Genomic DNA, 11,303 nt, shown 5'->3' with positions numbered 1-11,303 from the left:
AATTTTAAACACCTCTATCAAATCATCCTTTAATCTCCTCTGCTCTAATGAAAATGACCTCAATTTTTCAAGCCTTCATTTATAAATCTCCTCAGACCAGACAGCTTCCTATTTTCACAGCACCCTTTCTATTGGTCAACATCCTTCCTGCAGTGTGCAACCCAAAACTGCGCATATCATCATCATCATAGGGGGTCCCTCGTATCAAGGATGACTTGCTTCCACGCCAAAAAGGGATGAGTTCATGGCTGTTTCAATGAAGGACCTAATATTCCAGGTCCCGAACTACATGTTGAAGGGTAGAAGAAGCCTGTGTGTGAATTTTATTAATGTGTGGTGGTCGTTGCACACCAGCCACCACACGGGCTTGACAGAGCTAGGTCCTGAGCCTGTGGTAAGGATTAACCAAGATGACTGGAGACCAGCTCTGCTGCACTGGGCTGTTAACTAGGCTAGATAATTCCTTCCATGCTCCAACAAAAGATAACTTGCACCTCAATTTTCCGTTGACTAGTTCTGCATAATGGATGCAGTATTCAATACTGGAGCACTCCTCTTTATATGGCTGCTAGCGGCACTGGATTATTGTATTGCACACACATCTAAACTGTACTCATTGTTTATTTATTCTTGAATCCAGTACCAACATGCACTGGTGTGCATTAGATGTCACAGTGGTAGCACTCTTGTCTCGGAGTCAGAAGGTTGTGCAGACAGCACTCCCAATGGCAGCAAAACTTGGGTGCCAAGTGGGAGGGACCTTATCAAGTGTTATTGACCACCCAGGCAGCTGTTAAAAGTCCAAGGAAAGAAAGCCTGGATCCACGCTTCACATGTTAAACGAGCACCCGTAACTGAAGCTGAAATCTAATAAGGACAATTACTTTTTGCTAAAATGTATAAATTTACTGTATTACTGATTGTAGGTATTCTAGGCATAGGCCTACTTCTTACTAGCCGACCCTCTGCACCAAAGGGAAATAGTAGGGTAGCAAGGGAATTACATGTAAATACCTTTTTATATATGTCATACATTTATGCCAAACAAGGTAACATTTCTAGTTGTTGGGTGTGTGCGCATATTCCTATTCACTCAAAGGGAGGGATTTCCTTGAGGCCAGTTCCCTTAAATATCTCGGAAATGGCTGTGTGGATAATTAATCAAAACAAAACAAACAATGCGTTTCAGGATACGGAAAACTGGGCACGTAAATGGAAGTCAGCAGGTTACAATCTGACTACCTTTGAAGGGGGATACCAACCGTGCTACAATAATTCCAAACGGCCCCCATTTTTTGTTATCACTAATACAACGGGAATAGGAAGACCGGGGGAATTGGTCTGTCTGATTAGAAACATCAAAGGAGGCCAAAATATGAGGTATAGTAACTGCTCCCGGAATTATAATATAATCAAGCCACGGAACCGTCCAAACTGGGCCGATGTGGGAATTTTTAACGTAACGGAGATTCTGAATAAAACAGATGGAAAAGCCTGGACAGGCCCCGGAGTGTTGGTGACAAAGAAACAGCTATCCTTCATTGCCTATAATGGCACCTATTGGGTGTGTGGCCACAAGGCCTAACCTTGGCTGCCCCAGAATTGGACGGGATTCTGCTATTTAGCCTACATTGTGCCTTATATGTATCATATAAAGTCACTGTCGGAAGATTTACACTGTCCTAAGAGAGCTATCACAGAAACAGAGAGGTTCTTTGCCATTCTGATCCCCGGGTGTGGGACCGCCAGACTGGAAGGGAATCCATTAACATGGCATCCATTGTGGAACAGGTAGCCAATGATACCTCAGAGGCCCTAGTTAAAATCAATGCAGAAATGGTAGCAATCCGCACAGTAGCCCTACAGAATAGACTGGCCCTGGACTACATCCTGGCTGAAAAGGGAGATACTTGCGCCCTACTCGGAACTGAGTGTTGCAGGTATATCCCAGATAGCTCCGAAGAAATTACCCACTTAGCGGAGCATATCCAAAAGGAGGTAGAAAAACTTAAGCAACTCCCATCATTCACTTTGTGGAGCGGAGCCACTGAAAGGCTAGGTTCAATAGGAACTTCATTGGTGGAAGGTATAATTCTATTCGTTGTAATTATTTTACTTTTATATTGTTTGTTTATATTGATTAAATGTTGTTGTGACCAGGCGGCTGTAGCTGCTGTCCCGCATGTGAGACACCTTGCAGGTCCCAGTAGACCATCTGTACGTGGCACAGGGGTATGTTATGCTTAAGGGAAGGTCGTTTACTGGTTGAATTAAGATATTGATTTGGATTAAATTGGAATAAGGTTAATTAACGTACTAAAACCAGACTTCCATTGTGGCCACAGATGGAACTCGGGTTGGTGTAAATTTATGTGGAAGCTACTAGTCCGGACATGTGGCGAAACACATCAACAAATTTTAGAAGGAAACTCTATTAACATGTATGAAATTATTTTGTAGAATGTTTAACCAGTGATACCGAATGTTGTATGATTCTGTTTGTGAAAGAATCAAAGAGGGGATTGAGAGAGAATTCAAGCTCTGCAGCCTGGCTGCAGTTTTTGAAAGAACACAGACCACATTGCATAAAGTCATCAATCAACTTGACATTTTAGGACCTTGGGTAGCGAGCCAATTAAAGGTTAAAAGACTATCAATTGAGCCAATAAGGTCAAAGAAGGCGAGTTCTTTTCTGTAAATTGAACCAGGTATAAGTACAGCCATTTTGGCCATGTGGTCTCAGAAGGACAAAGGCCTGGCTTAAAGCCAGAAGCTTGTTGCTGCTGCCAGAATAAAGTTACATTAAAACTACAATCGGAGTTCGTATTTCATTGGAAATTAAGAGATCTAACAATGCCATCATGCAGGACAAATCCAATCCAGCCACTTACTGCTCCATCAGGTTACTCTCATTTATCAGCAAAGTGATGGAAGATGTCGTCAACAGTGCTATCCAGCAGCACTTACCAATAACCTGCTCACCGATACTCAATTTGGGTTCCGCCAGGACCACTCGGCTTTAGACCTCATTACAGCCTTGGTCCAAACATGGACAAAAGAGCTGAATTCCAGAGGTGAGGTGGCAGTGCCTGCCCTTGACATCAAGTCAGCATTTGACCGAGTGTGGCACCAAGGAGCCCTAGTAAAACTGGAATCAATGGGAAACGGAGAAAACTCTCCACTGACTGGACTCATACCTAGCACAAAGGAAGATGGTTGTGGTGGTTGGAGCTTAATCATCACAGCCCCAGGATATCACTGCAGGAGCTCCTCAGAGCAATGTCCTAGGCCCAACCATCGTTAACTGCTTCATCATTGACCTTCCCTCTATCATAAAGTCAGCAGTGGGGATGTTCGCTGATGACTGCACAATATTCAATGCCATTTGCATCTCCTCAGATAATGCCAGATAATGCAGTCCATGCCTGAATGCAACAAGACCTGGACGACATTCAGGCTTGGGCTGATAAGTGGCCAGCAACATTCGCGCCACACAAGTGCCAGGCAATGACTCTCTCCAACAAGTGAGAGTCTAACCACCACCCCTTGACATTCAACAGCATAACCATCGCCGAATCCTCCACCATTAACATCCTGGGGGTCATCATTGACCAGAAACATAAATACTGTGGCTACAAGAGCAGCTCAGAGGCTGGGTATTCTGTGGCGAGTGTCTCACCTCCTGACTCCCCAAAGTCTTTCCACCATCTACAAGGCACAAGTCAGGAGTATGATGAAATACTCACCACTTGCCTGGATGAATGCAGCTCCAACAACACTCAAGAAGCTCAACACCATCCAGGACAGAGCAGCCCGCTTGATTGGCACCCCATCAACCACCTTAAACATTCACTCCCTCCACCATCGGTGCACTGGTGCAGTGTGTACCATCTATAAGATGCACTGCAGCAACTCACTAAGGCTTCTTCAGCAGCACTTCCCAAACTCGCGACCTCTACTACCTAGAAGAACATGGGCAGCAGGCGCATGGGAACACCATGACCTTCACGTTCCCCTCCAAGTCACACACCATCCTGACTTGGAAATATATTGCTGTTCCTTCATCGTCGCTGGGTCAAAATCCTGGAACTTCCCAACAGCACTGTGGGAGAACCTTCACCACAACGGCTGCTGCTGTTCAAGAAGGCGGCTCACCACCATCTTAAGGGCAATTAGGGATGTGCAATAAATGCTGGCCTTGCCAGCGACGCCCACATCCCAGGAACAATTTTTTTTTTAAACACAAAAGCTTCTTAGTGCCCTGTTTAGACCACACTTTGAATGTTGCATTCAGTTTGGGTCACTGTCTCTCTTGTCTCATTCAAGCTCTGGTGCAACGAAGAATGGCAAGTGTGATCACTGAGGTCCAGTCAGGGAACTGGATTATGGTGAAGGGTTAGGAAAACCAAACTTCTATCTTGAAAGGAGGTGTATGAGAGGAAACTTTATAAACACATACAAGGTACTAAATGGAATAGAAAAGATTCAAATTAAACCATAACTGCAGGACATAGGTATAAACTAGTAAAAAGGTAAGTTGAGGACTGATATCCGGATGTACTTTTTCAAATACACTAATACCTGCAGTGGAAGCAATATTTCAAATCATTCAAGAGACAACTGAATGCTTGCAATGGATGAGGGGATTGTAGGTTCCATGGAAGAATGAATTATAAAGGCCAAATAGCATCCCTCAACTGTACTCAGCTGTGAGGATCAGTAGGTAAGAAAACTGATGAATCAGGAGCTCAGTAATTGCCCAGGCTGCTAATTCAACCAATGAAAGCATGAAGCACACAATAACATTTCTGTTTTCAGCATAATCTGAGGGTGAAGCTCTGTTTTAGTCTAGATAAATGCCCATCCCAAGGTGCACACACTGCTCACTTGTTTCTGATTGATTGGGATTTAGTCTGATGTAGAACCATAGTGTCAAATCTGATAATTATGGCAATATTTTGCGGCTTCATGTTCATTATGCAAGGCACTAACTACATAATAAGTTTCTGATACTCATACCAGAGGTTGGTTTTGCTGTTATAGGATGGCAATACATTTCTAAAAAGACACCAAAAAACCTGCAGATCTGGAAATCAAACAAAAACAGAAATTGCTGGTTGCACTCAGCTGATAGCAAGTCAGTACCTGTGACAAAAGCTTTGATATTAACTTCCCCATCCTGTCATGTATCCTACATGACTACTGTTTGTACCATCACAAGGTGTACCACCAGAGGACACAGCAGTGGGAGACTTTTAGGTTACCTGTACAGGTGTCCCTGGCCTAGTATAAAAGGCAGGCCACCAGGTGTCATCCTCAATCTGGAGTTATCAATAAAGGACTAAGGTCACTACAGTTCAAGTACAACACGTTGCCTTGTGGAGTCATTATCAGAGCATCCAAGGACATAACAATTGGCGACGAGATTACGGACTTTCATGCAAAAATGGCTACCCTTTGGACGTTGCAGCAGTTCGCCGATGATGATTGGGATGCCTTTGTGGAGAGGCTCAACCATTTCTTCACAGCAAACGACCTGGCAGGAGAAAACCCGGCCACACTTTCTGGCAAGCGCAGAGCTATCCTCTAACCAGTTATGGGTCCACCCACTATGGGCTCGTCAGGGACTAGCTGGCACCAGCGAAGACAACGACCAAGACGTACGAGGAGCTTGTAACACTGATCCAGGAGCAACTCAAGCCCAAGGAGAGCAGCCTCACAGCCAGACTTCATGTTCTACACCCACCGACGACCCAAAGGCCAGGAAATCGCGAAATACACTGCAGACCTCAGGAGGCTGGCGACACCGTGTGATTTTGGTGACCACCTCACCGAAGCGCTGTGGGACATTTTTGTCATTGGAATAAGCCATGAGAGACTTCTTCATGAGCTACTGTCGGCAGATACCACAGTCACACTGCAGAAGGTCATCTCTGTGAGCCAGGCATTCATGACCTCGACCTGCAGCTCTAGGCAGATGACTCACCCTCAGGACTCAAACCTGGCAAGTACTGTGCACAGAGTGGCGCCTTTTAGAGGCTGGACTGTAGAACGCGAACCCTCTCAGGGAAGAGAGAACAGGCCCCCAAGTCCCTTAACTCAGAGTCTGCCGAGGGATCTAATCGAGTAGCTCCATGCTGGCGTTGTGGAGGGAATCACAGGGCTCATCAATGCCGCTTTAAAGACGATGTATGCAAAGACTGCAGCACAAAGGGCCACCTCCAGCGAATGTGTAAGAGAAATATGATTCACTGTGTCGATGAAGAGTCTGCAGATGGCCATGAATCCAGCACAGATAAGAAACGATAGTTAGAGAGGCAGCTCAGCCCCACGAGGAGGTATATAGCATGTTCACCTGCACCACCTAGTGTTCCCTGTTGAGGATGGAAGTCGAGATAGATGGTGTTTCAGTCTTCATGGAAGTGGACACAGGGGGGCGAGCCAGTCAGTAATGAGTCAAGAAGCCTTTGAGAGGCTAGGGGACAATCAAACTGAACGACCCAAGTTGGTCCCGGTTCAGGCAAAGCTGCACACCTACTCCAATGAACTTATCCCAGTCGTTGGTAGTGAGAATGTAAAGGTACTCCATGATGGCACGGTGCACAAGTTACCTCTGTGGATTGTTGCAGGTGATGGACCAACGCTACTCGGAAGAAGGTGGATGGAGAAGTTCCATTGGAAGTGGGAAGACTTCACCCCTCCAGCGATCGACACCCTCTGCGCTCAGAGGCAAAGCAAGCCCTCACCTGAGGTTGGATCCGGCACCAGAGAGCAGACCAGCACAGCACTCGAGGCACAGACCGCTCAGCTCGACTGCGTGGAGATGATCCAGCTGAGACGATCTGAATGCACCTTCCAGGCTCCAGTGGCAAGACTCCGGAGAAAGAAAATCGGATCCAGAGGCGACTTCCCAGTTTTGGAGGCAGAACCCGGAGAGAAGAGGATCACCGCAGTCGACATCGTGGATGGAGGAAAGATGGCGCCCGAACCACGAGGTAATGTGCTGAAGAAAAAGATGGCAGCGGCCAGACCACGAGGTGCAGCGCTGATGGAGCAACACGTGGCACCAAACGGAGAAGAGGATTGGGGTAAAGAAAGCAAGGCTCTCTAAATGAGGCCTGCATCCCACCACACTTAAAGGGACAGTTCCACACAATGTAATAGCAACTGTGAGTTAGAGATAAAATGTGTAACTGATGATCAGAGTTGTGTACATGCAATAAGCAAGGAAAAGTTGCGCGATTGCAATCATGTAAAATGTGTAAGTGATGATCAGAGATGTGTACATGCAACAAGCAAGGAAAAGTCATGGGATCGCAATCAAGTAAAATATGTAAGTAATGATCAGAGTTGTGTACATGCAATAAGCAAGGAAAAGTCACGGGATCGCAATTATGTAAAATTTGTAAGTGATGATCAGAATTGTGTACATGCAACAAGCAAGGAAAAGTTGCGCTATCGCGATCGGAGCTCCAGGGTATTCACAATAAGTAATGAAACGTTGTGCGATGTAGGATTTCAACTGCACACAGCCAATGCAGCAGGCAAACACCCATTGGGAGCACACAGGTCCAGGGAGCTACCCAATGCTGTAACCTGTGTCTGTGGGACCAGAGTTATGCACCATGGTGTGTGGCCACAAGCAGCCAATACACAGGAGCTGCAGAGCAAGCGATCTTTGGAGGGCAACGGCACGGGTATCAATACCCTGCTTCTGATCAGCTCCGACTCTCAGGCACCCGATGGCACCAACCACCACGAGCCTGAGAGAATAAACTGTGCTAAGGCGCCGCCCCCAGACCCCATCAACGCCATAAAGGGTCACCCGCAACAGTGCTACCAAAGGGGACCGGGACCAGCCAGGATCCCAAACCAAACAACGCCCAGGCCAACGAGTCAGCAGTTCCCTGTGCACTGCTAGACGACAGCTCCTCAGGGAGCAGCAGTGACCCAGGGTGCAAAGAAAGGACAGGGAGGTCACAGACATCTGTGAACCTGCCCGACGCTAGGAACCACAGCAACAGCCCCGAGAGCAGGCAACTTGAACCAACTGAGTTCCCACTGCCAGCCCTGGGCACCGTGCCGCCACAGACTGCAGGGACACCATCCAGCAGTTCTGGAACTAGTTTGTCCTTGCGCACCAGTCACCAACCCCCAGTACACATCGATAATGTATCTCACCTGTCGAACGTACTTTTCTCACAACTGAACCACAAATGTAATGCAAACTTGTTTTTCTGGACTTGAATGTATATGAATTTAATAAGCCCCCGGCATAATCGATATGTGGGGGGGGGAGAATGGAGTGGTCAGGGACACACACAAACAGCAACCACCAGCACTCTACTTCACCAACCACTTACCCAAGATTGAAACGGCCTGCCAAGGGTCAAACAGATAGAGCTAAGCCCAGAGCACAGTCAATGCAGAGGCGATTTGCACTAAAGGCTTGGGGGAGAGTGATGTCATGTATCCTACATGGCTACTGTTTGTACTATCACAAGATGTGCCACCAGAGGGCACAGCAGTGGGAGACTTGTAGGTTTCCTGTACAAGTGTGCCTGGCCTAGTATAAAAGGCAGGCCACCAGGTGTGATTCTCAGTCTGGGGTTATCAATAAAGGACTAAGGTCACTACAGTTCAAGTACATTGCCTCGTGGAGTCATTATCAGAGCATTCAAGGACATAACATATCCCCTCCTCCCACGACAAGTGGGAGAGGGTCAAAGTGGGTGGTTATAAAGTGAAATATGTGCAAAGCAATTCCAAACTCCACAGCGGGACACTTGGACGTCCCGATACCTGCCATGTGCGCGGCGAGACTTTTAATTAACATTTAAATCAGGCTCCTACAGTGCAATGGGAGCCTGATTTAAATTTTACTGTTGCTGCATGGGTTTCCATGGGGTTTGAAAACTTGGTAGCAGTCGACTCTACAAGGTAAGTGCCTCTTTCAGCACTCCTTGTGGGTCAAGCATAGCAGGAGTGCTCCCAGCCTCGATTGCTGATCACTCCCCAGCCCTCCGGATTCCCAACGGTTCCCAGCTGCGGCCTCCTGCCAGCCAAGTTGTCGATATGGCTAGCTGAGGTCTTGACATTAAGATTGACAGGACCTCCACATCTCCGGCCTTACTGGGTTCTTCAGCTGTTTTGGCCTTACCAGCACCTTCCCCACCTACCCATAAATATGTGGCCACGGTTTCTGCTGTTGGATTAGAGCAATGAGAAGGGGAGAGAAGAAGCAGAATTGACATGCAAAGTGCTGAAGTGGAAAACAGCAGAGACTTAAATGGTTGAATTTATATTAACGTGACATGGGAGAAATTAAAGGCATTGATGAGATACAGAGAAGATGCGAAAATGATTGGGTAATTCCATCATCAATCACACCTGGAGACCTGCTTTGCTGTTTACTGTAAAATTCACTATTTAGCAGTGAATCCGGCAGGTCGGAAGCGCCGACCCACCTCCAATCTCATTGGCTGAAACTGGTGTCAATGGACACTCCGAAGAAAAATAGTAGATTAACACCAAGGGTGCAGACCTCTCACTCTACACTCAGGTTGCAGACCACCTCACCAACACAAAGGGTCCCTTGATGCTTAGGGTGGTAATTCTCCATTGGAGCACTGTTGGTGGGCAGTCTGTCATCATCATCATAGGCAGTCCCTTGAAATCAAGGGAGACTTACTTCCACTCTAAAAGTCAGTTCTTAGGTGACTGTACAGTCCAATATGGGAATTACAGTCTCTGTCACAGGTGGGACAGACAGTGGTTGAAGGAAGGAGTGGGTGGGGAGTCTGGTTTGCCGCACGCTCCTTCCACTGCCTGTGTTTGATTTCTGCATGCTCTCAGCGACGAGAGTCGAGGTGCTCAACGCCCTCCCGGATGCTCTTCCTCCACTTAGGGCCGTCTTGGGCCAGGAATTCCCAGGTGTCGCTGGGGATGCTGCACCTTATCAAGGAGGCTTTGAGGGCGTCCTCAAAACGCTTCCTTTGCCCACCTGGGGCTTGCTTGCCATGAAGGAGTTCCAAGTAGAGCACTTGCTTTGGGAATCTCGTGTCAGGCAAGCGGACAATGTGGCCCGCCCAACGGAACTGGTTGAGTGTGGTCAGTGCTTCGATGCTGGGGATGTTGGCCTGAGCGAGAACATTGACTTTGGTGTGTCTATCCTCCCAGAGGATTTCCAGGATCCTACAGAGGCAGCGCTGGTGGTACTTCTCCAGCGCTTTGAGGTGTCTACTGCATATGGTCCACGTCTCTGAGCCATATAGGAGAGCGGGTATCACTACTGCTCAGGGCAGTCTGTAACCTGATGTCAACTCCTTTTTCCTTCTCCCACGCTACTGGAGCCTGCTGCACTTTACCGGGTTTTCCTGTTTCCATTCCTTACCCCTCCCCCAACTCAGCCGTTACTTATTTTCTGTGTCTTATCCGTATCTTTAATTTCTCATTATACCTCTTGCTATCTCTTGTCATTTAACTGTCTCATGCATTTCAGTTAAGGACTTTACAGGTCAAAATGCATCCATGTGTGTGAGTGCTTTCTGCCCCCTTCCTGTTGTTTGTTCCTTTTTAAATGCTGTTCTTCTGTGATTTAATCCAGTCCTAACAAAGGAGGAAAAATTCAATTTGTGTCTGTTTTCAGTGCGAAATGGGTGGCATGATTTGAATGCAGACCTGAAGACATTGGCGCCAGAACCCAGCCAAATTCTGCGGCGGGCCTTATTTGAATTAAACCAGCAAGCTGCAGATGCCAATCGGACATCCCAGTGGACCTCGCCGGGCAGCACCTTCGGAGTTTCTTCCAGCTCTGAAGCCAAACCGGCTCTGTGGTCAATCCCAGGATGAGGCGGGACGTGAGCCCAGGCCAATAACAGCTTGCTGTATTTTTGCCGAGCCATGAGGAGAATTCCTGGTTCCACAGAAATTAAGTGATTAGTTTTAAAAGGCTGCCTCCAGTGGTCTGTCCAAGGACCCAGAATAACTGGGTGTCAAAAATTCTGCCTATGTGATGATGAATGCACTTATGTCCAATTGTGCCCCCAATGTTCAATAACCTGCTCGTTCCACAAATTCTGACTGACCGGCTGATGGGTTCCAGCATTTTCTGTTTGGATTTGATATTAATAATCTGTTGTTTTAATAGTTTTTCAGTAGTTAATTATTAAATGTATCTTGCCACATCAAGTTTGTTTTCCATCATACAATTCTGATATGCTCAAGGACTAGTGAAAGAGTGCAGACGTGTATCTTTTAGTGCAAGAGCTTTGTTGAAATTGAGAGACTGGTAAGTTTTCAAA

The sequence above is a fragment of the Pristiophorus japonicus genome, chromosome 2, assembly GCF_044704955.1.
Source record: "Pristiophorus japonicus isolate sPriJap1 chromosome 2, sPriJap1.hap1, whole genome shotgun sequence".
Taxonomy (NCBI): Eukaryota; Metazoa; Chordata; class Chondrichthyes; family Pristiophoridae; genus Pristiophorus; species Pristiophorus japonicus.
This window is presented reverse-complemented; position numbering follows the sequence as displayed.